The 24,912-nt window shown below is 41.1% G+C and overlaps 1 long non-coding RNA gene across 2 annotated transcripts in view; it reads left to right on the forward strand.

Moving 5' to 3' along the window:
• Positions 1–24,912, forward strand: part of LOC122495744 — a 50,098-nt gene that overhangs the window by 9,253 nt on the left and 15,933 nt on the right. The window contains exons 1-2 of one of the 2 annotated variants that reach the window (XR_006300554.1): positions 1,522–1,619; positions 4,069–4,171. This is a non-coding gene — a long non-coding RNA (uncharacterized LOC122495744). Of the gene's footprint in view, positions 1–1,521; positions 1,620–4,068; positions 4,172–24,912 lie in introns of those variants that run through there. The other variant, XR_006300553.1, reaches the window with a different exon arrangement.

Genomic DNA, 24,912 nt, shown 5'->3' on the forward strand with positions numbered 1-24,912 from the left:
GTTCCGATCCCCTGGGCTGGTCTCAGGAAAAAAACAAACCCAACCATGAAGCTTCTCTGAGGCCTGGCTCCTTATGGTGTTGCCTTATATGTGCTGTATGTATTGTTGACTTTGCCCATGGAGGCACAGCGATAGAGTAGAAGTACCCTGGAAACTATAGATGTGAGTTTGAAGTCTGCCTCTCACCACATACCAGCTGGGTGAATTGAAACAAAGTCACGTCTCTGCCCTTGATTCGCTCATCTATAAAATGCACCACAATTTATCTGTGTCAGGGGCTTTTTGAGGATCAGCTATCTAACAAATTAACCCCCAAAATTTAGTTGCTTGAAATAATTTTTCCTCTCACAGAATTTCTGTGGTTCCAGGAATCTGAGAAACTCATCTGGGTGATTTCCAGCACAGTGTCTCTCATGAGGTTGCAGTCAAGATGGTGGCCAGGGCTGCCGTCTTCCAAAGGCTTGACTGGGGGTAGAGGACTTGTTTCCATAGTGTCTCTCTCACACAATTGACAAGTTAGTGCTGGCTCTTGTCAGGAGGCCTCAGTGCCTGCAACGTAGACATCTTCACAAGACTGCTGGCTTTTTCCTCACAAAATGACAACTGGCTTCCCCACAGAGAGAGTTATCCAAGAAAGGCAGGAGAGGCCACATGCCTTTTGTGACCTGTCTTGGGAGTCACAAATCGTCACTCTTGCCTATTCTACGTGCTAGAAGCAAGCCACTTGGTCCAACCTTCACTCAAGGGGAGGAGAATCAGGCTCTATTTTTTTGAAGGGAGTGTCTAAGAATTTGTGGTCATATTTTAAGTCACCACAAGAGATAACGTAAGTAAAATTCTTGGAAAAAATAAGTGTTGGATAAATGAATGCACTTAGTATTTGAAGGCTTTAAAAGTACCTGGTTCCATTCCATCTCTCTAGTACCTAGCATAGTACTTGGTGTGCAGCGGCCGTCTTAAATAAGGAGCTAATGTTAATTAAATAACGAGCTAAATTTGTTTGCTTTGTGTCTGGTGTTGTGCTAAGCATTTCTGTCGGAAAAGTTCATTCCATTTTCACAATATCCCTAGAAAATGGACACTATTATTATCTCAGTTTTATTGGTGGGAAAACTTAAGTGTGCACAGACAAGTTGAGCAATTTGTTGGATGTTAACATATGGAGGAGTGTGATAGAGCCCAGAACTAGTCTCTGTCAGCTCCAGGATGCAGCTTTTAACTACCAAAGTACGGGTCTTGTCATAAAGCAAGGCCTCTAAAATTATTTGTGTGAAATATTCCTGCCTCTGAAACTTGTTATCCAGGAATATTTTGAGAGCGGGAGAAAATGCTACTTGACTACCGTACTGTGAATTGTGAGGTCTGTATGTTGAGGCACTTCTCTCAGATCTAAAATGTTCTAAAAATTCCCAGCCAAAATTTCACAACGGGAAGCACCAGAATTCCTCCCCCACACTCTTCCTTTCTCCGTTATTTGGTAAAGCATGCCCACACCGCTGCTTTCTTCTGGTCTGCATTTTAGGTTTCCCCTGGAAACTTGGTTGTTTGGAGGTCCAAAGGCTGAATACAAGTTTGAAGACCAAAGTAGATGATCGTAAAGCTCATTTCCTGCCCTAAAGGTGTTTTTTTTTTTAATTTTTTTATTTGTATGTTTATTTTTGAGAGAGAGAGAGAGCGCATGAGCAGGGGAGGGGCAGAGAGAGGGAGACATAGAATCTGAAGCAGGCGCCAGGCTCAGAGGTGTCAGCACAGAGCCTGACATGGAGTTTGAACCCACCAAATGTGAGATCATGACCTGAGCCGAAGTCAGACATTCAATCGACTGAGCCAGCCAGGCGCCCCTCCTGTCCTAAAGTTTTATGATTATAAGATTCCTCCTTCTTCTCGGATCCCCACCCTCATAGAAATGAGTGACCAGGTCTCCTCAATTTGTCCTCAACAATGACACTGTTGGCTCTCCTTTTTCTGTCCCTTAGCCACTGTCCTCATTCTACACCTGGTAAGACTGAGATGGAAACATTGTAGCACCGTCTTTATAGGGCCAACATCTCCAGGCATTTTTATGATCACATAACTCTCCAAGAATATCCTCTCTGCTTATACCACACTACTGTTAAAATAAAGCCCTTCAGGGGCGCCTGGCTGGCTCAGTCAGTTGAGTATCTGACTTCGGCTCAGGCCATGATCTCATGGTTCGTGAGTTCAAGCCCCATGTCTGGCTCTGTGCTGACAGCTCAGAGCCTGGAGCCTGCTTCGGATCTGTGTCTTCCTCTCTCTCTTCCCCTCCCCTGTTCATGCTCGGTCTCTCTCTCTCTCTCTCTCTCTCTCTCACACACACACACACACACACAAATCAATAAACATTAAAAAAATTAAAAAAAAATAAACCTCTTCAGTTGGCTGTGTAGCAGTCCTCACATGGGATACCATGAATACTAGTAGATATTGAGAGAGAGTTTTTGGAGAATGTGGTGTTAAAAGAAGTTAGGCAGTTTTCTTCACTAATAGAAATTCCTGCAGACTTTGATGTGTTGAGGTGCAGTATGAATCTCCCTGGGGGAGAGAGAATGTAACCGGAGAAGTTTACTGTCTTGGGTTTGTGGTGGACAAAAACACCCTTCACATCATGAAACTTTCTTGAATTATCCATTTGATAGCTGTTTCTTACCACTGGGCCTCTTCCCTGACACTTATTGTTTGGTGTTGAGCCCCACTCATGATACCGCACCCGACCACATAGAAGTCCCGAAGGCTATCCCTCAATAGAATGTTGCTGTAGATCTCAACCCTCAGCCTCCCCAGAATCACCACTTTAGAGTGTCAAACTATGTGGATACATGTATACATGTACATAACTTTCTTTGCTGAAGGCCCAGGTAATTTTTTAAGTTTATTTATTTATTTTGAGAGAGAGAGAGAGAGAGAGAATGAGAGAGAATCCCAAACAGGTTCTACACTCAGTGTAGAGCCCTACCCGGGGCTCAGTCTCACAAACTGTGAGATCATGACCTGAGCCAAAATCAAGAATGCATGCTTAACCAACTGAGCCACCCAGGTGCCCCAGGACTGGGCCATTTTAAAGGGAACTGACCCACAGATGTTTTTAGGGGATAGAAACTACTCTTCATGATACTGTAATAGTAGGTAAATGTTACTATACACTTGTTCAAACCCATAGAATATAAAACACCAAGAATAAACCCGAATGTAAAGTATGGAGTTTGGTTGAGAATGTATCAAGGTAGGTTAATCAATCATAACAAATATACACTCTGGTGGAGGATGTTGGTAATAGAGGAGGCTATGCATGTGTGGGGGCAGGGGGTATGTGAGTATTCTCTGTACCCTCTGACCAATTTTGCTGTGAACCTAAAACTGCTCTAAAAAAAAATAGTCTGTTTAAAAAGAAAAAAAATTAGAGCCAAGTACTAAATATAACTTCCCCAGGGTCCAAACGTGTATGTGTGGTGACTGAGAAATCAACCCTTTCTCAGATGTGTCCTCTTTAAATACCTCCACAGTTTCTAATCTCACTTCCCTATCCCTAGCTTTGCCCTTATATCCTAGGGAGCCTTATCTTCTGGATTTCCCCATTGTAACTCTATTCATGTTCTGGAAAACTCTAACCTTTACCCATTAGGTCCTTCCAGGACCCATTGTGATTTTCCTCGCTAAGACATCTCCCCAAGTCCAAGCCATTGAGTTCAGTGTAGATTCCTAGAGGTTTTATTTGGACAGTCAGTGTTTTCTTCTGATAACCCAAAGAGCTGCAGAGTGGTTCAGGAGGAGGAGGTCATGGTGCTTCAAGTCTCACAGCATCATTCAGGGCATATATCCTCCACAGCAGGTCTGTTAGGGGATTTATTAGATTCTTTAGATTTATTGGAAAAGCACATAGCTCTCCATAAAGTTATTTTAATTCTCAGGGAGAACACCGTCCCTCTAAACCCTAATGAAAAACAGTATTTTTTAACTGCTTTGTAATTTGCCACATAATTTTTTCTTTCTTTGAAGGCAGTAAATTTCATTATCATGCAGAGTAATGTTACATTCCTTTGATGCTTCTAGCTTTTATCACTTTGGACCTGATGGCTAAAGAAAGGAGCCATATACCTCCAGAAGACTGCTCCCTTGGCCATAAGAGAGAACATTGGAAGGACCATTCAAGCAAGTAAGAATTAAGTAGTCACTCCTGTGCTGGGCCTGGAAATGGAAACATGAGTGATATAAATTTTCTGCTCTGAGAGTTGGCTTTAAAAAGGCCCTTGTTCATTGGTTGTTCATATGTCAGATACATTTTGGGCACCTACTATGTGCCAGGAGCTGTTTTGGGGAGGAGGACTGTTTTTGACTGGGTTCCCTGGCAATAGACTGAGAATTGTGAATTTTGTGCAGATGGTTTACTGGGGAATATTTTGGGGAGAAACACCTGACCGAAAGTGAGGATAGCAGGACGGGGCTAGGAGAAAAGTAGGTGCTCCATGGGGTTGCGGCTGAGGCCCAGCCCAGTCTTACCGGGAGTGTTGGCACTAACCCTTTAGAGTTGTCTCAAAGTAGAAAGGAGGCCAGGCATTTGTATGACAATCACCCGGTCATTGGTAGCCCAGTGTCCCTGAGAGGGGGCTGTGGCTGCAGGGAAGGCAGGTTTTTGCAGCCTGGGGCAATGCCCATCGAAGGACTTGGCTTTGAGCCATCAGTTACCAGTATTCCCTGGAGCTAGGAGATGGGAAGAAATCTGTGCAAGAATATAACATACTGGGATATACCAGGAACAAAGATCTGTTCATGCTCTCAGGGAGCTGATAGTTTGGTTGATGAGCCTTAGCAGCAAACAGGTAAGTAAAAGTGCAAATAAGTAAGTAAGAAAGGTGGTAAGTGCTGTGAAGATGCAGGGCAAGAGCACCTAGTCCAGTCCTAGGCGTCCTGAGAAGGATCCCCAGAGGAGGTGACCACAATGAAGAGACAGGGCATGTGAAGGCAGTGGGCATGGGAGCCGTAACAGAGAAGGCACCCTCCTGAGAACTTGGCACAGGGGGCCTTACATAGCTAGGAATGGCCAGAGGGGAAAGTGCGGTGTGAATGGTGCAAGGTCCAGCAAAGGAGCTGAGCAAGGGCTTGAACCTAGACCTGAAAGAGCAGGGACACCTGGTCCAGCAGCGGGGAGGGGGGGGGGCGGGGGGGGGGTTATCCTGATGACCCTGACAATCACAGGTCCCAGCAGGGAGTTACTGGTAGCATTTGCACTTCAGGAAGATAATTCTGGCTGCAGTTAGGGGACAGGGATCGAGACAAAAGAGCAACACAGGGGGGCCCCTAGGAGTGACCCTGTGAGCTGCTAGTTCATTAGTTTCAGTGAGAAATGATAGTGACTTAAAATGGAGGCATGTCAGGTGGGATGGAGAGAAATGGCTGGATTTGAGAGATATTAAGGAAGCAAAATCCATAAGACTTGACTGATTGGATACGGGTCTTTAGGGAAAAAGAGGAGTCAACCTCAGATTTGTCTTTGAGCCACAGCAGGCTGGCAGTGTGAAGAATGAATCTGAGAGACTGTCAGGCTGAAACAAGGGAACCAATTAGAGCCATGATCAACAATGTAGTTTTGTACAGGGACCCATTCAGGGACCAAAAAAAAAAAAAAAAAAAAAAACCAGTTTGTGACCATATCCACTTCAATCAAATGAAAATACCGTTATAGAATTCTATTAAAATAATATGTCTAATCTTCTAACTTAAATTATCTTTGTTAGAAGAATGTCAGTAAGAAAACGGGCCATACTTCTAGGCACTTAAATATTAATATCTGAGCCAAGTTGAGACATAGCACCATGGAGGCAGCTTGTCAAGTTTTGGTTCCTATTCATGTGGTGTTTGGATCTCACAAAGCACATTCTAGAGTATGTTCCTTTTTTATCCTAGATGCAACCTTGTAGGTAGCAATTATCATACATTTTTAAAACACAGAAGCAGAAATGAAGAAAGAAGGAAAATGGCTTCACTTGGCACGTGGCAAAGTTGAGTCTAGAATGTTCATTCCACTTAGTGCAGCATTTCCTGAGGCAGCAGCCTCTATGTGCCAGGCATCACACAGATGAAATCAATGTGCCGGCTCCCTGCTTCTTTTAGCAACCCGGGCCTCTCTCTCCTGGCTGTAGGATTATCTGTCTGCATAGGAGCAGAGAGGCTGAGATAGGCAGAGAATGCCTTGTGACCAGGAAGCCCCAGCAATGTCAATTTCTCTTGAAGTTCTGGCCACCCAGGTAGCATTCTTGCTACCTTACTGCATTCAGGCCACTTCTGGGGGCTCCTGCCCTGGGCCATCCTGTCAGACCGGCTTTGGCTTTCAGTTACTTGGAGCACAGAGACTGGGGAAGACACAGGTGGTTTCTCCAGATGTGGATTCCTGTGCTTTGTAGGGTCTGAAAATCTTCCAACCAAGTTGAACTTGGTTTCTGGGTTGTATGTTGTAGCCAGATGAACTAGATGTAGCCAAAAGAACTTCTCTTCCCAAATCAGTGATACTGTAACCTCCAGGGTTAGAGGGCTGTGCCCTTAGCTAGAGCAGGGGTAAGGAGAGGACGCAAGGAGAGGGAAGATAGGGGAGGGGAGGAGATGTCTCTTGTTCTGAAACTGCCCCTTCAGGCTGCAGTCCCTGGCCACACAGCCTCCTTTTTGTCAGGCAATTGCAGTTATCAATGAGAAGGGAGCTCATTTCTTAATCTAGCAATTTAGAAATTAAAGATGCAATTAAATATGATTACGAATAAGCTTGAAATAGATTTTCTGAATATAAACATTCAGATGTACAGATGCACGCATTTATTCACTAGTCTCTCTACAAGCACTTTGTTGTCTTTTTCTCCCAGCTTTATTGGGCTTTAATTGATGTATAACATTATGTAAGTTTAACGTACAATGTGTTGATTTGGTACACTTATAAACTGCAAAATGATTACCACGATACTGTTAGCTAACACCTCCATCACATCACATAATTACCATTTTTGTGTGTGTGGTAAGAACATTTAATATCTGCTCTCATAGTAACTTTCAAGTATACAATATAGCATTATTAGCTATAGTCACCATGCTGTACATTAGATCTCCAGGACTTATTTGTCTTATAACTGGAAGTTTGTACCCTTTGAAAAACATTTCCTCAGTTTCCCCCTAGCCCCCAGCCCCTGATAATTACCACTCCACTCTCTCTTTCTATGAGCTTAGCTTTTTTAGATTCCCTATGTAGGTGATACCATTCAGTGCTTATCTTTCTCTGGTTTATTTCACTTAGCATAGTGCTCTCAAAGTTCATCCCTATTGTCACAAATAGCAGAATTTCCTTCTTTCTCATGGCTGAATAATATTCCATTGTGTGTGTGTATGTGTGTGTGTGTGTGTGTCCGCGCGCGCGTGTGCGTGCATATACACATATATATCTCCATATACACGATGGACACTTAGTTGTTTCCCTGTCGTGGCTACTGTGAATAATGCCACAATGGCCATGGGAAAAGCAGTGTGTAGTTTTGATTTCCATGGGTGGTTCCATGGGTTTTGGTGTTTGTCATCTTTCTTAAAGTCTTCCTCTGAAGCCCACCTCTATCCTGAATTGCCTTATCTACTTCCAGTGACCCATAGCAATGGTCTTTGAAATGACCACCAAATTGAGCAGCGAACTGCTCTTAAGTAAATAAATACTGACTATACACAGTCACAGAAGGCCTCTCATCTTAATTGCAAAAGTAATAGTAATATTATAAATAGCTACCATTTATTTATTTAACATATATTATTAACCAAACTCTGCTAAGTGCTTTACACACGCTAAATCAGTGCGTTGGGATTCAATTATATTACAGTATTAGGATTTTGTGACTTTTATGGCAATAAGTTAGTCATTGCCACACCTCTTCTTTCACTAACTTCATCTAGTTCTTTGAATGTTATCCCCTGTGAAAGACTCAAAATGCCAATTTTGCACCATTATCTATGCCCTCTGTGAAGTGGGGAAGATGCCTCTTCTTACATTTTTATACTTTTCGTATGGGTGCATCAAAATACATTGCCTTCTGGTTTGTTTCTTTCCATGCTGCTCCTGCTCCTGAGGACCATTTCTGACTCCCTAGAATCTTCCTTAAGGACGTATCTTAGATCAAGCAATTTTCCAGTGGTTCTCAATGACACAATGACACAATCCTATAGTTACAGGCACATTTTGGCCAAATCCCCAACTAAAAGACTGTCTCATAAGGATGTAGAAGAGGTAAGACAGGCTGCAGATGACCTATGATTCACAGGATGGCCCAATGACACCTCTCTTACTCTGCCCTTGAAGCATATGCAACACTATAATTGGAATAATTTTGAGTGCAAATTTGTTTAATTTAAAATCAGGTTGCTATGAATTTTATTACATAAACACACAATGCCAAAAAATGTCTTACTTGTATGTTTAGAGTCCTATGGAGACCTCCAGAAAAAAAAAAAACTACTGGAAATAATAAGTGAGTTCATCAAGGTCACAGGATACAAGATCGATTTATAAAAATCAATTGCAATTTTATATACTGACAATGAGCAATCTGAAAATGAGATTTAGAAAACAGTTTCACTCAGTCACACCAAGAAGAATAAAATACTTAGGAATAAATTTAACAAAAGGAGTGTAAGACTTGTATGCTGAAAACTATAAAATGTTGGTGACAAAAATTAAAGAAGGTGTAAACGAATGGAGAAACATTCCACGTTTGGGAATTGGAAGATGTTAATTCTCCTTCCCTGCTATCACAATCCTTAGGGATTTTGCTACCCCCTATGCTGCCCCTCTCCTGGACCATCCTGTGAGCCAGAAGCTGGGCCAGAGCTAGTTTCTCCAGATACAGATCTTGGCGCTTTGTAGAGGTTGAGGAGTTTCCATTGAAACTGGTTTCTCAATCATCCATTGTAGCCAGACGAGCTAACTGTAGGTAAATGAGACCCCTACACATTCTGAGTGAGCAGATACTGTCACCATCAATGGTCCCAAGGGCTCAAAAAACATCATTAACCAAATGAAAGAACAAGCTACAGACTGGCTTGCAAAAAATTTGGCAAATCATGTATTTCATAAAGGACTTATGTCTGGAATATATAAAAACACTCTTTTACCATTAAGATGGACAATGCATTTAATACATAGGCACAATATTTGAATCGACTTTTCACTAGAAAAGATGTGTGAAGTGTTCACAAATACCTGAAAGGATGTTCAACATCATTAGACGTTAAGGAAATGCAAATGAAAACCACAACGACTTCTGTGCACTGGAATGGCTATAATAAAAAAGAGACAAAAATAAGTGTTGGAGAGGGTGTGGAGAAACTGGAACTTTCACACATTGCTGATGGGAGGTAAAATGGTGCAACCACGTTGGAAGACAAGTTCTCAGTCTCTTAAAAAGCTACCATATGAGGGATGCCTGTGTGGCTCAGTTGGTTGAGCGTCTAACTCTTGATTTTGGCTCAGGTCATGATCCCAGGGGTGTGGGATTGAGCCCTATGTCTGAGGGTGGAGCCTGCTTAAGATATTCTCTCTCTCTCTCTCTCTCTCTCTCTCTCCCTCTCTCCCCCCCCCACCCGCCCACCCCGCCCCTCTCCCCTGCTCATGTGCATGCACTTTCTCTCTCTAAAATAAATTTTTTTTAATTTTTAAAAAGCTACTATATGACTCAGCAATTTCAGACTTACGTAATCTACCCAAGAAAAATGAAAATATAATACACAAAACTTATAAGTGAATGTTCACAGTGTTATTATAACACAGAAACCTCAGACTAGATCCATATGTCCATCAACATGAAAATGCTTAAACAAAATGTGGTATAATCACACATTGGAATACTCTTCAGTAATAAAAAGAACGGACCTCCTTATATCCACTACAACATGGAGGAGACCGCTATGCTGAGAGAATCCAGAAACTAGATTACATATTGTGTAATTCTCTCTATATGAAGCCCAGGAGGCAATTTATAGAGACTAAAGCAGATCAGCAGTTGCTAGCCTGGTCTGGGAATTGACTGTAAATAGGTACAGGAGTGGGAGGAGGGAGTCTGGGGGGCCCAAGGGCGATGACAATGCTGTAAAACCGGTTTGTGGTGACATTTGCACATCTGTGTACTTTTACTAAAAACCATTGACCTGTGCTCTTATAATGAGTGAATTCCAAGGATATTATACCTCAGTATAGCTGTTAAATAAAAATTTCCAGCACAGAATGAAGAGTGGGAGGTACAGATGAAACAAGTTTAGCAATATATTGATATTTCTTGAGACTAGATAATAGGTAATGAAGGTTCATTATATATTTTTCCTTTTTGCCCTTTGCGTCTATTGAAAATATGCATAACAAAAAATTAAAAAGAAACGATAAACAAGGGAAATGTCACACTTTATTTCTTTAAGTGAAATGAAGTCGGACTCAGTCTTTATATCACAATGCTGAAGGATAATTAAATCTCCATCATCGCAGAGGCCCCTTACTAGGATCACTCAACATTCTGGGGAGGCTCACGTGGTGCGCAAAATCTTCAGGCCATCAGGGTCATGGTGACATGACCGCTATCTTGTATGAATGGTTCCTAGAAAGAAGTCAGCAAAGCTGCATTTATGCCAAGGATGGAGTTGGAATCTCTGTAGTCTGTCGTACCCATGCTTAGGGCCAGCCTGTTTAGATCCCTTCTGGTTCAGGATCCTGAGCTGTCATCCCCCTCTGAGTCTTGATCCATTTGTGCCCCAGGAGAGGTATGACTTTTTGACAGTGGAGTAAACCATAGACCTGCATCCTCTTTACAGCTGTGACAGTAACTTCTCCAGGCTCATTCCAGCTCTCTAATCTGAACGTCCTCTCAATTTTGGCTTTCACAATGGCCAGGAAAAAAGTTCATCTTGGGGCCCCTGGGTGACTCCGTCAGTTGAGCGTCCAACTCTTGATTTCGGCTCAGGTCATGATCCCAGGATTATGGGATCAAGCCCTGCATTATGCTCTGTGCTGAGCGTGGAGCCTGCTCAAGATTCTCTCTCTCTCTCTTTGCCCCTGCCCTGCTCAGGTGCTGCTACTTTAGGTTGTGCTCATGCATCTGAAGTATGGATTGAAAAAATATTCTTTGACTTTAGTACGTGTGTGTGTGCATGCACCTGTGGATATGTGTGTAAAATACAAAGAATATAATACACAAGTACCTTATCTTTTCAAATTCAGCTTCAATGTGTAAGAATCAGTACATTCACTCATTTAATCATTCTTAAAACAAATATTTACTGAGCCCCTTCAAGCAATGGCAGGCTGTGTTTGCAGCACTGGAAGTACAGCACTGAACAAAGGCAACAAACGTTCTGCCTTTATGCAGCTTAGACTCTAGGGCCTATGTTTTCAGACTGCAAGGTGCCTAAGAATCACATGGCGATAGCGTTAAAATGTAGTTACTGATTCCATAAGGTCTGGATGTTGCTCGAGATCTGCATTTTTAAATTTTTTTTGTAATGTTTATTTATTTTTGAGAGAGAGACAAAGCGTGAGTGGGGAGGGACAGAGAGAGAGGGAGACACAGAGTCTGAAGAAGGCACCATCCAGGCTTTGAGCTGTCAGCACAGAGCCCGACACAGGGCTCAAACTCATGAACATGAGATCATGACCTGAGCTGAAGGCAGAGGAGCCACCCAGGCACCCCAAGACCTGCATTTTTAACAAACTCCCATGCAATGGCAATGCTGCTGGTGTACAAAACACGCTTTGATTTGCAAGGTTCCGGGGTGGAATGCAGGAAAATTTTGGAGAACACAGAAGTTATCATTCATGAGTTTCCATACTGAAATATTTGCAACAGCCTCCTTGTCTGTGCTGAGGGAGGGTCATTGACATGCTCTGCCCTGAGGGACCCCACACTGGTCACTTGGCCCCCAAGTAAATTATTTCTCTCTTTTGTCATGGAGACCACCCTGGCCAAACAGCCTACACAGACCACACCCTAAGCCTGAGGTCTGTTCACATCCAGAGGCTTCTCTGATTAATTCACAGGTCAGGACTTGAGTGTCAGCCTTCCCTTAGGGATCTGATCTTGTTTTGCACTTCAAAAGCCCATCTGGCAGGTATCAAAGGTGTGTAGATCTTTGGAGCTGAACTTGAGCTTTTTCTGGCCTTATATTTTAACTCTTCCTCCTCCCCATTTCTCTTCTATAATGTTAATGATAAGAATGAAAAAAAGGAAAAAAGCACCCTTGTTTTTATTTTTTATATGCGTTCTTTCCCCTGGAAAGCAATCTCTTTGTGTTTGTGTGATTGTTGCACAAAGTGGGCTAATTCTTTGTAGACCCTGTGGTTATGTCTCAAAATAGCTGACATCTAAACAGCCAGGTTGCTCAGGCATTTACCCTGGCACAGCCCGGGAGCTTGTATGGTGGTGCAAGCTTACTGGAATTCTGCCTCTAGGAAACTATTCTAATGAAATCATTGGAAAGGCAGACAAAAATACCTGCAAAATGAAGTTCTTTACGACATCATGTTATTTAAGTAAATACTTAGAGGGAAGAAAACCTAAATGTCTATATTAGTTTCCTATTGCTGCTGCAACAAACTGTTTCAGATTTAGTGACTTTGACACACATATCCATTCTTAAAGTTCTGGAGGTCAGAAGTGTGCAATCACTTTTGCTGAGCTAAAGTCAAGGTGTGTGCGGGGTGACCCAACTGGGTGGAGGCTGGAGGCGTGGGCAGTGAAAGAATTCACTCACGGCAGAGTAAAGGAGATAGAACTTTAGTGAACACATTCCAAGGAAGCAGAGGGCAGGACACTGAAGGAGAAAGTGTCTGCCATGAGGAGGTGCGTGGAGGCTGTAGTAAAGTGGGGAGGTGAGGAGGTATGGGAACATACGGAATTTTGCTTTTTTAGTACCTGTGACTAGGTGTCAGTAACTCATTGGTCAGCTAGGGCTTATGGGTATTGTGAGGTAGGTGGTCTAACGAGCCTGTTTGTATTCAGCTAGCAGGTAGGAGGTCACTAGGGGCCCTTCTACCTTACGCAGGTTTCCATTGCTCGAGTTGGTTGCTTCAAAGGGGCTCCAGCGGTGTCAGGATTGATTTGTGGTGAGGTTCTCTGAGGGGATGTTGTTTCCTTGTCTTCTTTCCACTCTGTTGGCCACCCGTGTTCCTTGGCTTGTGGCCCCCTTCCTCCATCTTCAAAGCTCATCATTTTAATCTGATTCATCATTATATTGCCTTCTCCTCTAATTTTGACTCTTCCTGCATCCTTTGTATGAGGACCGTTACGATTACATCAGGTCCGTGAAAATAATCCAAGGTAATATTTTTTAAGTTTAATCTCTTAAATTTAAGATCCTTCATTTGTCTACATCTGCAAATCCCTTTCACCTTATAAGGTAACATTCTCAGTTTCCAGGGATTACGATGTAGACATGTTTGGGGGACCATTATTCAGCTTACTATAGTAGCAAGCCATAGGAAGCAGTTAATAGTGTTAACATTTATTCAGTGGCATATTTTACAGCTGTTAAATCTCTTGAATAGCATTTAATGAAAACAGAATGTGATTGTAATGCATTCGACATTTGCTCACCAAATCTAACACTTCTTGTGTTCCAGGCTCTGTTTTGAGCACTTGGGATACAGTCAAGAGTAAAGGCCCAGCTCTCTTGCATCTTATGTCCTGGTCAAGGAGACAGAGGATAAACAAATAAATTAAAACAGTGTAATTTCAACTAGTGATAAGAACTGTGAAGCAAATTGGGTGGGGGGAGAAGAGGGGTGACCCTGCACGGGGAATCAAGACTCCCTGAAGAAGTTACATGTTCACTAAGACCTGATGAAGAGAAGGAGCCAGTCATCTGCCAACTACTGGCTAGAACCTTCTAGGCAGAAGGGAAAACAAGGCTAATGACCTCTCTTGAGTCAGGCAGATGTTTGGTGCACACTAAGGACTAAGGCCAGTGTGTCTGGACATAGTGTCAAGGAGAGAGAGGTAGAGCAAGGAGGCATGAGGAAGGATGTTGTAGGCCAGCGGCTGGCAGGTACTGCTGGTTGCTCACCCTAACACCCCATCTCTCCTCTTTCTCACAGAGGAAATCGTCCAATGTCAAGCATCAATGTATATAATGAAAATGCTGGTTTTCCTGGTGTCTCTTATACCTGAAGTAGGGACGGGGAGGGGGGCAGTGTGGTATGTCCATGGCAATGAAGATGTCCAGTGAAATCAGTGTGCAGATGGAGGACTTTGACCTCTACCCTTTTAGTTCTTTCTTTCTGGAACATGGACAATATCCTAAAAATGTAGCAGTGCCTCGCCACCATGAGATCGAGAGCCTTGGGCTGACAATTTTGGAGCTGGCAGTTGAAAGGCACCTGGGAGCTTGAGGGCGCCCTGCGGGTCTTACTCGCATTCTTGAAAACCTGCCTCTGGATTCCTGTTTGGCTGGACTACACGAACCAGAGTTTTTTGGCATGAAGTGGAATCCAATCCTTAAATGATAAATATAGTAGATATATTACATATTTCTAATATGTAAGTAAATATATTTCATTTTATGTGCAACTGGAAACCATTGGAAAGTTTTAAGTGGGAGAGCAATATGATCTGATTTATATTTGTAACAAATGATCTTAACTGCTATATGGAGACTAGACTGTAGGTCCTACTGAGGACATAAAGTAAATTATCATTGCAGTAATTCAGGAGAGAGATGATGATGCTGGCTTAAGACTAGGGTTATAGCAGTGAAGGTGGGGAGACAGGTTGTATTTTATTTTAAGTTAAAAAAAGCGGGGGGACAGTAAGCTATACTTACTATATATACGTAAGATAATAGTAGCCAACATTTGTTGAGTATCCATTATGGCCAGACAAGGCTTTAAGCATTCACATATACTAACTCACTGATTGAATTGTTATACTAGTTGTGTGAGGCAGGCATTACTTTTATCTGAATTTTGGTAGGAAAACTAAGGTAGGAAAACTAAGAAGCAAAAAGGTTAAGTCACTTTCTAGAAGTTTTATGTCTGAGCAGTAACATTTCATACAATACTTTTCTTATTTTCCAGTATTTTCTATAGTGAACATGTGCTATTTTTATATACAGGATAATAATTAATATGGAAAAGGTACTGTGGTATAGAATCACGGTGTTCGGCCATATGTTTTATATTATGTCAGCTGTGTTTAGGTAAAGAGAGAAAGGGTCGTAGTGTAGTTAGCATGGCCAAAAGCACATAAACTGAGCTGTGGAAATGAAGTCATGGAGCAGGTCAAGTTCCTAGGTCTCCAGGGCATAAAGATGGCTTCTTCATCCTAGTCCAGTGATCTGTCCAGACCTTGCTGATGTCTTCTAAGAATAGTAACCAAACTTTTCAGCCTTTCCACACTCTGGCATTGTAGAGAGCAGCTTTTCAGCACACAGTCTACCTATTCAGATATACTCCTGATAATCTGGATTCTATATGCCAAGCTGGCTTTCTTTGAAGAATTTCTCTTGTCTGACATGACATCATTGAGCTTATTTATGTTGGAGAACCCTGAGGGAAATACTACACCTGTGTTATATATGTGTATGTGTGGATATAAATTGCAGAACAACAAATCATTAGAAGGTAAATTCACTTATCAAATTCCTAGGAGCTGTTCAAAATAAGCCATATAAGTTACTTCTATGTATCCTTTGCCCAGAGCCAGCAAATGAGAAGAGGGTGTCAGAATACAATTTAGGGGTGGGGGAACCCCAAAACAACCTTTTTAGACTCCAAATCCTAAAATTGTCAGAAAAAAATTTTTAACCTCTCTGTGGGTAGTGAACATTTATTTCATTTCTTAGAATAACTCAATCTCTGTATCCTCAGACTCCTCCACATGTCTACTGTTTGCTCAATTCTTAGCCCTGAGCCTTGCACATCAATACCGTGAATCTATTAGAAGAAAAAAAAGTGCAGCCCTAAATGTATCAAAAAACAGCAAACAAGAGAGAGTAAAATAATGGACTCAAAAATCAGAGAATAAACAAAATGCTAATAGTGTGCATTAGTATGCACATATCTTTTTTTAAGGATTTGAGAACATTGGAGTATGTGCTTCTGTTTTTACATAGACAATTTGAAGGACATAAAATCCATGATATATGGAAAAGCTTATGTTAAAAACTGAGGACAAAAGTCTAAATAAACCATACTTTATCTTTAAAAACAGCTCTTTGTTTCATTACATTTTCTGCCATTTCTAAGATTTGACCAACTCCTAAGTGAAGGTAGCCTTTGGATTGTGTAGTCAAAATATATGGAGTGTCATTGGAGAAGAAAGTGATGAAGAAATAGTGTTCATTATACAACCAAGGAGCATGATAAAGACTAGAATAGAGAGGCTTTAGGAGAAGAATTGTTTTGTTTTGTTACTTTAAAATACGTACCTGAGTTTAGTTGAAGCTACATGACAATACTAGGGTTTGGGTAAAATAAAGAGAACAGGTTTCAGTTGAGCAAGGCGCTCCTTCCTAAATAGACTAATTCTGATAAATCACCAAGACATGGGACTGCCAAATTCTAGACAATGAATTTATACAAAAGGAAACAAAGCCCTATAGATGTTTTTTATTGTAGATGTTCTCACTATGTCAGTACCAAGCTATAAAACAGGCGAAGAACTGAGCATAATCACAGCCTCTCTCAACAGAGTGAGAATTGGTTTGAGAAAAGCCCTATTGTAGCTCATTGCACTGGGGGAGTTCTCTCAGCAGTACCATGAATCAGGTTCAAGGGCGGGAGCTATATCTATGCGGTGCAAAGCTGTGGGTCTGATTCATTGCCATTGAGTTGGGTCCTCTTATGTGGGAAATGGAAGAATGATCCTAAGTCCTGAGAACCAGTGCTTTGGGATTTGGTCTTAGCTCTCACATGGCGCACAGTTGCCTTGGGGAAGCCATCAGGTTCTCTGAGCCAGTTTTTGCGTTCATAAAATATAGTGCTGCGACTATGAACTGTAGGGACTGTCCCAACTTGAGCATTCTGATTCTTTCTCTTTAGAACCTTAACTTGTTTTCTTCACTACAACCACAGGGTGGTATTGTAAAGTTTAATTGCCAACAAATGAAAAGGGAAAATCCAAATGTCAGAAAAGAGGTTTAAAGCCTGCTGATGCCTGGTGTGATGGATTATATTACTGTTTGTCAAATATTTCACTTTCCCTCCTTGAAGAACCCCTTCTTTTGTGAGGTTTATATGTAGATGCCCTGTTGAAGTCAGGAGTGGCCATGTGAACATGCTTTATTTAATGGAATACAGATGGAATGAACATATGTCACTTCTAAGATGAGCATTTTAGATTCATCATGTCTCTTTTCCCCATAGATATATTGGGGATAGAGGATGTTTCCTTAGCCCGAGTCTGGAATGACCAATATTTGGAGTAGTTAATGGTCATGCATTGTGAGCAAGAAATAAACCTTTGCTTTAAGCCACTGCAATTTTGGGGATCACTTGTTATATGCCAAAACAAGATTTTAGGAATGGACAACTATGAAAAACCATTCTGATTTCTTGAGTATGATTCCAACAGAAAATCAGAGTTCTAAATATTTTTTTAAGAACAGTCTCTCTTTTCTCTGATCTTCAAGTACTATCATATATATATGATATATGTATGTGTCATATGTACATGCGCTATATACTTATGGTATGTATGTCATATATACATGTGTGTATATATATATATATATATATATATATATATATATATATACACACACACACACATACACACACACACACACACACACACACATATAACTTAGATATATAAATTCTCTGCTAATGTCTATGTCAGGTACCCCAGTGCAGGCTCTAAGCTATGGAAGACTTGCGAAATTTAGTTTCCGTTTAGTTTATGATGCCCTTAATTTTCTTCCATGAACAAGGATTGCCTCTGTGCCCTTTGTCTATTTACACAACAAATAGTTTTTGATCACCTACTAAGTAACCAGTAATTTCTGGAGATGGAAGAGTGAGCAGATAAGCCTGGTCCCTTAAATTGGTTGTGTTATATCTTCTACTAGCCTCAAGGAGACAGGTACAAGACACTGTGATAAATGCTATGCTGGTAACGGATACAATGTTATAGGAGCACCTATAGTAAGCATTTTAAATCAGGGCTTTGGCACTGAGGAAGGCTTTCTAGAGGAAGTGATGTCTAATCCAAGACCTGAAGAATAAATAGTAATAAGTCAGGAAAAGTGTGTGTGTGTGTGTGTGTGTGTGTGTGTGTGTGTAAAGGTAGGTTGGGGAATTATGTGTGGTAGCAGTATACTGATAAAGAATATTCCAAGAGAGGAAACCACACATGTGAATGACCAGTGATGAATCCAGACCACAGGTGTTAACAAGGGGCATTGTCTGGAAAGGAAGGAGAAGCTTGATCATATAGGAACTTCTAGCTCATATTCAGGCCCTGGATTTTATCTCAAGAATCAATGGGAGCCACTGAGGAGTTTCAAGGAAGTTGTTTCCTCTGCTTCTAATGCCCTCCCCACCCAACCCCCACCACTTCTCATCTAATCCACTCAACACCCTCTTTCTCTTTAGAGTCAGATTGAACTCTGTGGAATCTTCCCAGGGAGATATAGCTACTTCTTCTCCAACTTTATATATTTATATAAATATTTATATTTTATTTATAATATAAATATATATAAATATATATTATATATATATATATATATTTTTTTTTTCCCTGAACACATTTATTTTATATCTATTCACTTTCATCCCTTTCCTAAACTTAAGATCTAAAAATCTTGGGGACAGGGCCTGGTCTTTTCATCTCACTGACTTCCAAAATTCTTGGCTCTTAGCAGTTGCTCTGTAAATGTGGCAAGAAGAATCAGCAGAAGGAAAGGAGCCTTGGGAGGATCCAATCTAGAAGGAAGTGTAGCCACTGATGCCTCCTGATGGTCTGGGCCTTTACAACTGAGAACATTTGTTTTTGAGGAATCTCAGAATGATCTCATCCAGAGATGACACTTTGCCCAGAAACTTAGGCACGAGATCTTGCCACCACCCTTCCCTCTGAGTAACTCAGGCCAGCTAGGGCTTCACCTGTCTTTTCTAATTTTCTGAACCAGTTGCCACCATTGGGAGTACCTGTCTAGGCTCCTGCTTCAACCTAGACTGGCTCAGGTGGATAGGCAGCACCATGGCTTTGGAAGTAAACGGACCTGAAGTCATACCTTAGCTCTGCCATTTACTGAGTTTGCATGGTGGGTGGAATTCTAAGGTGACCAGCTAGCTCTCTCTTTCACCCTGTTCAATCTTCCTGCCTCCCCCACCCCAAGTATGGGTGGCACCTGTGATTATGATAGGCTACACTCCTGTGGTTAGGTTACTAACCAGTTGACTTTGAGTTAACCAAATGGGAGATTATCCTGGAGGGGACTGACTGGCCTGGGAGCAAATAACCAACTTATAAATTAACTAATGGAGTCATATGGCAAGAGAGTATATGACCTCTACTGGCTGACATGAATTCTGCCAATAACCAGTGAGCTTGGATGAGGACTGCAAACCTCAGGTAAGAATCGCAACGCTGGCTGACACCTTGATTTTAGCTTGGGGAAAGCTGAGCAGAGGACCCAGCTAACGTCATACCTGGACTCCTGATCCCTAAGAGCTATGAGATGATACAGTTGTGTTGCTTTAAGCTGCCAAGATTGTGGTAATTTTTTCTGCAGCAAGGACATGTCAATGGAATGCTAACATGCTGTGTGATTGTCTGACTTCAGACAGTTACCTACCTTCTCTGAACCTCATTTTCATCATCCGTGAACTGAGCGTGATAATCTTCTCTGAACCTCATTTTCATCATCTGTGAACTGAGCGTGATAATCTTATCCCCTCATGAACTGTTGTTGAAATCAATTGAGGTAATATATCCCGAGTACCTAGTATCCTCAACATGGATTTATTACCCCCTCTGTGCAAATGTCTTTTTTGGAACATTCTGTCCTGGTTGCCCCTTCAAGAGTGGCCCAGGGATTCAAGCTTTAGTAGATGTCGCTTGCCAGGCAGCCCATCCTCAGGCCAGCGTTCTGATGAAAATTCCTATTGTAATGCATAACCATGAGGAGTCCAGAATGAAATTGCTTTGGGAGCCTTTGTGTGATTAACATTTTAGCTGTTTATGGAGTCTTGGCCCTATCATTTCCTGTTTTAAAAAATTAATGTTCTGGTTTATTATTAAAAACCAAGGGGGGGGGGCGGAGTTCAGTTGGTGCACAGAGAAATAGTTCTAGATGATCCAAATAAAAGTGTCTGAGTAGGGAGAATATTTGGAAGACCCCTTTTTTTATTCAGATGGTCTTTTAATCCCAGCAATTATTTCTTTTGATGTCACTCCCCCTCTACCCCAGCTCCTTGACTTCTGTCATCCCGCCCTTACATTTGAGTGGGATAAAAGGCATTTGAGTCAAGAGCATCATGACTTTTTAATAATGCCAATGGTGTTGTGTATATAGTATTGTGCAACCCATTGTATCCGAGGGTATTCGAGTCAGAAGGGACTTTGCAGGCCACATAGCTTGCCTCTTTCATTTTATAGGTAAGAAAAAATGAGGTTTGGAGGTTTAATTGCCCAAGGAGACGCAGCTAAGTAGTGACTCAGTTTTCTCTGAAGATCTCCTGACATGCTTTCCTCAAGTAATCTGAATCGATTACTTTTGTATGTTTCAAAGTTTAAAGCCTGACGTGGTGATCTAAGGACCATATCTCACTTCTTTCGGATATGATTCAGTGCAGACATCATCGTGGACCCCAATGATCTGTAAGACCACCACCATCTGAGCTCCCACAGGAAATAGAAGGCTTTCTTATAGCCAGATAGAAAGACCCAGTTCAATAAGAAGGGAAGATTTAGGTTGGATTTAAGGAACAGAAATAATTCAGTTGCCAGTACTAACTCTCAGGTGGGACTGAGAACTGTTCTTTGGGGATCATCAATGGGACTGGAGATTTATGTATCCATCAGAGGGATTTAGTCATTAGCTACCTGGCTGTACTCTTTGTCCTCTATTGTCCCAATGTATTTCTGATGATGTATTTATTTATTAGAACAGGCTGGGCTTCCTTTTTCCAAGAGGAAGAAAGAAACTCTGTTCTAGAGCCCAGTCAACCTGAGATTGTAGTAAAGATTGACGAAGCATTTACTGTGTTTGAAGGAATATTAGCATAGTAGACCTGAGACCTCCATCCTTAGGAAGTCTTCTTTGCAACAGTGGCCTTGGCTGGCATCCGGGAACTTGAATGCCGAATAGTTCCTTACACTGATCCGAAGTGGCCCCTAACTGATAAGAGTGACTCACTGTGCTTAAACTGTTTGTACAAATGGTATCATTCATGCTGAATCCCTGCTGTCCTTCTGGAATTCTGGAACATTGGTATGTGCCAGGCAATGGGTGCTTATGTGCCCATTCCCAATAAAAACTTAGGTCATGGTTTCCAGTGAGCTTCTACGGGAGGCAATATTTCACATGTGCTGCAGCAACCCATTGCTGAGGGAATTAAGTGTGTCCTGTGTGGCTGCCACAGGATATGCCCCTTGGAAGCTTGCATTTGGTTTCCTTTGGATTTTGTTCTACGTGCCTTTACCTTTGTTGATTTTGCTTTACATCCTTTTCACTACAGTAAATCTTGGCTGTGAGTACAACTGTATACCAAGTCCTGTAATTCCTCCTAGCAAGTCACTGAGCCTGGGGCTGGTCGTGACACTTCTTCACTTCCTTAGGGAGAATATATTTATTACTTTATTTTATTTCATTTCATTTTTTTGGAGGCTTCCCTAACACCACTGAAGCAGCAGGCTCTATCTTTAAGGAGCTCAAGTTCAAGAATCAATATGAAGAAAGACAGTCCACTCTAAAATACTCAAATGTAACATTACACCTCTTTTATACCCATTGTTTCCTTCTGATTTGTCCATCTGCCCCTCTCCAGATCACATGTGTTTTTCTTTTTAATTTCTTACTTTGTGTTTTCCTTCCTGTTTTTTTCCCAGTGGTTCCGTTTGTCTTATCTTCCATCTTGGGCTATGAATTTCATGATGCCAAAGACTCTATAAACAGCAGATTTAGCAGAAAACAAAAATATTAGTGTATAGAGACTCTATTTTTATTCTCAGAAATTTTATTATTTTTCTTCTAATTAAAGGAAATCACTTAATATTTTTTATCCCCTAGTTTTCTAATTAATAAATGGGGGCAGTGTTACCTGTCTACCTTGCAAAGTTACAGAAGGGATCAAATGAGATGATTTTTAGGTAAGTATTTCAAAAATTTGAGCCTTGTAGTTGTTGAACCTTATTATTCTTCTGGAACAATCCCAGGTGGATTACATGAGAAATGCATGCTCTTGAGATGTGGGCATTCTGTCTCTTTCTTCATAAAATGACACACAAGAGCATATAAAGATTCTCAATGAGAAAGGACCATGGAAATAGTTAGCCCTGACTAAAAGAACATTAAAAAAATGTTTTGATTACTGACTGCAAGTATTCAAAGGATAGCCATGAAGAAAATACAAGAGAACAATTCAGTATGACTTCACAAGATAGAAGCAAGACAAAAAAAAAAAAAAAAAGAGGAAAGACCTGGCTGAGGTGTGGGGTAAGGATTAGCAGGAGAAACTGGTCATTGGAACTGTTCAAGATCAGGCTGAACCACAACATCTTGCATGTTGCACAAGGAATTAAATACCAGATTTATGAATCAACTTCTTTTGTGAACCATCCCCACAATTTTTTTGCTGCAACATTCTCTGTACTATTATTTGAATCTTTAAATAATTCATTCGTGTTTTAGATAAATTTATTTTAAAACTATATTCTGCACATTTGATATCTGATATTTTATAATATTCATTAAAACACAAAAGTAACTATAAAAAACATACATCTGTCAGTAAACCCGAAACTAGATGCCTTCCAAACTTGATACTTCCTGGAAATTGTTAAGCCAAATGGAAGACAAGAACAAATACAAAACTACAACCCCGGGGCCCTGACTTCTATTCCTGTGAACCTTTTGTTCACTTGCCACCAAATAGTTTTTCTTAAAGAAAAAGAGGGTGCTTCCTGTGTGGAGTGGAGAATACCACTCTGCCTCTCTTCATGGGAGATCATAAGGGACTCCTCCACTTCTGCATTTGCTCATTCCTCTCTCACAAACCACCAGGACAATGGGTATAATCTGGGATGTATGGTATCCTACCTTTTCCTCACTCTTGCTGCCCTGGTTTTGCACCTCTCACACAAAGCATTGGCACTTAATTCTTGACTCCTGCTCTATTATCTTGGGGTGCAGGCTAAGACACCCCGCCCCTGCCCCAACCTTTGTCTCATATGCATACTCTATCTGCAGAAGTTACAATCCTGCCCCATGACCATGGTTAATTAGGGCAGAGAAGGGCACCTGGCCCCAGATGGATCAGTTTTCTTCTTGGGGAATTTGGAATTTCAACCTAGAGACAATGTATAGTTTTCTAGGGCTGTTTTTTTGTTTTGTTTTTGTTTTTAACAAAGTACCACAAACTGGGTGGCCAGTGGGGAGGAGCAGTGAATAGTTTGTTCCAAGGTCTGAGCAAAAAGCAGGAGGAAACTGCATATCCAATGAAGACTAAACAGTGACTAAAATAAAGGAAACTATACTGCAAGCATCTCAAATAGTATAGTCAGCAGAAGCGAATGCCTGAAGCAGCTAACTTTTATTACAGAGGCTGTAGACAGATGTAAAAATTTTATAATACCTGTTGATATCTTAAATATTCCTTAGGTATGTTATATACATTACTTAATGGAGAAATGAGAGCCATGCTTAATAGAGAAGTGCCTGAAAACAGCTTGATCAGACAGAGGTGCCTGTTCAATTCTTTTTTTTTTTTTTCTTGAGACAGATAAAGAGAGGGAAGGAGAGAGAGACCAAGCAAGCATGCGCTAGGGAGGGAAGGAGGGAGAGAATCTTAAGCAGGTTCTGTGCCCAGCACAGAGCCCAGTGATGCCAGGGCTCAATCTCACAACCACGAGATTGTGACCAGAGCCGAGATCAAGAGTCTGATGATTAACCAACTGAGCCATCCAGGTGCCCCCAGAAGTGCCTCTTCAAACTGAGGACCAATTTAAGATCTTTGCAGGTCTTAGGTTCTCTTGTTTTTAGAGTCTCAAATCATGTAAAACATATGTTAATAAGAGAAGTGGTACATTTTAACTTATATGTAACTATCATAAGATTTAATTGTCATTGGATAGCTAACAAAATGTTGCATTCTGGAGGTGCCTGGTGGCTTAGTTGATTGTCAGGCTTTGGTTCAGGTTGTGATCTCATGGTTCGTGGGTTTGAGCCCCACATCAGGCTCTGCTTTGGATCTTCTCCCTCTCTGCCCCTCCCCCCACCTTCTCTCAAAAAGAAATAAACTTTAAAAAATGTTGCATTCTGTAGGTATAAAAATGGAATGTATTAATTCCTATTTTGCAATTTTCTTATTTTAGAGCCAATACATTTTGTTGCATTTTTGTGTGTCACAGGTGGGTTTTGCAAATTTTATAGGTTTAAGCATTGTGTTTTTGGTGCCTAGTGAAAGAAATTGGGTGTGTTTGTATCGCAATGTTTTAAAATTTTTTAGTCAATTTATAATTACACTTTTAACAACTGAAAAACATCATACATAGTACAGTATTTACACTTCTGCAGAATTTGCTTTCAAGAAGTGTCTGGAAGTAAGCCCATTTTTCCACAAGCATGAGAAGTAGTTCTGTATTTAAGAAGCTACTATTAATAGCCTCTGCAACAAAAAAAATAAGTTCTCATTTTAAAGAACACTTCATTACAAAGTAAACTAGACAAGCC

The sequence above is a fragment of the Prionailurus bengalensis genome, chromosome F2, assembly GCF_016509475.1.
Source record: "Prionailurus bengalensis isolate Pbe53 chromosome F2, Fcat_Pben_1.1_paternal_pri, whole genome shotgun sequence".
NCBI lineage: Eukaryota > Metazoa > Chordata > Mammalia > Carnivora > Felidae > Prionailurus > Prionailurus bengalensis.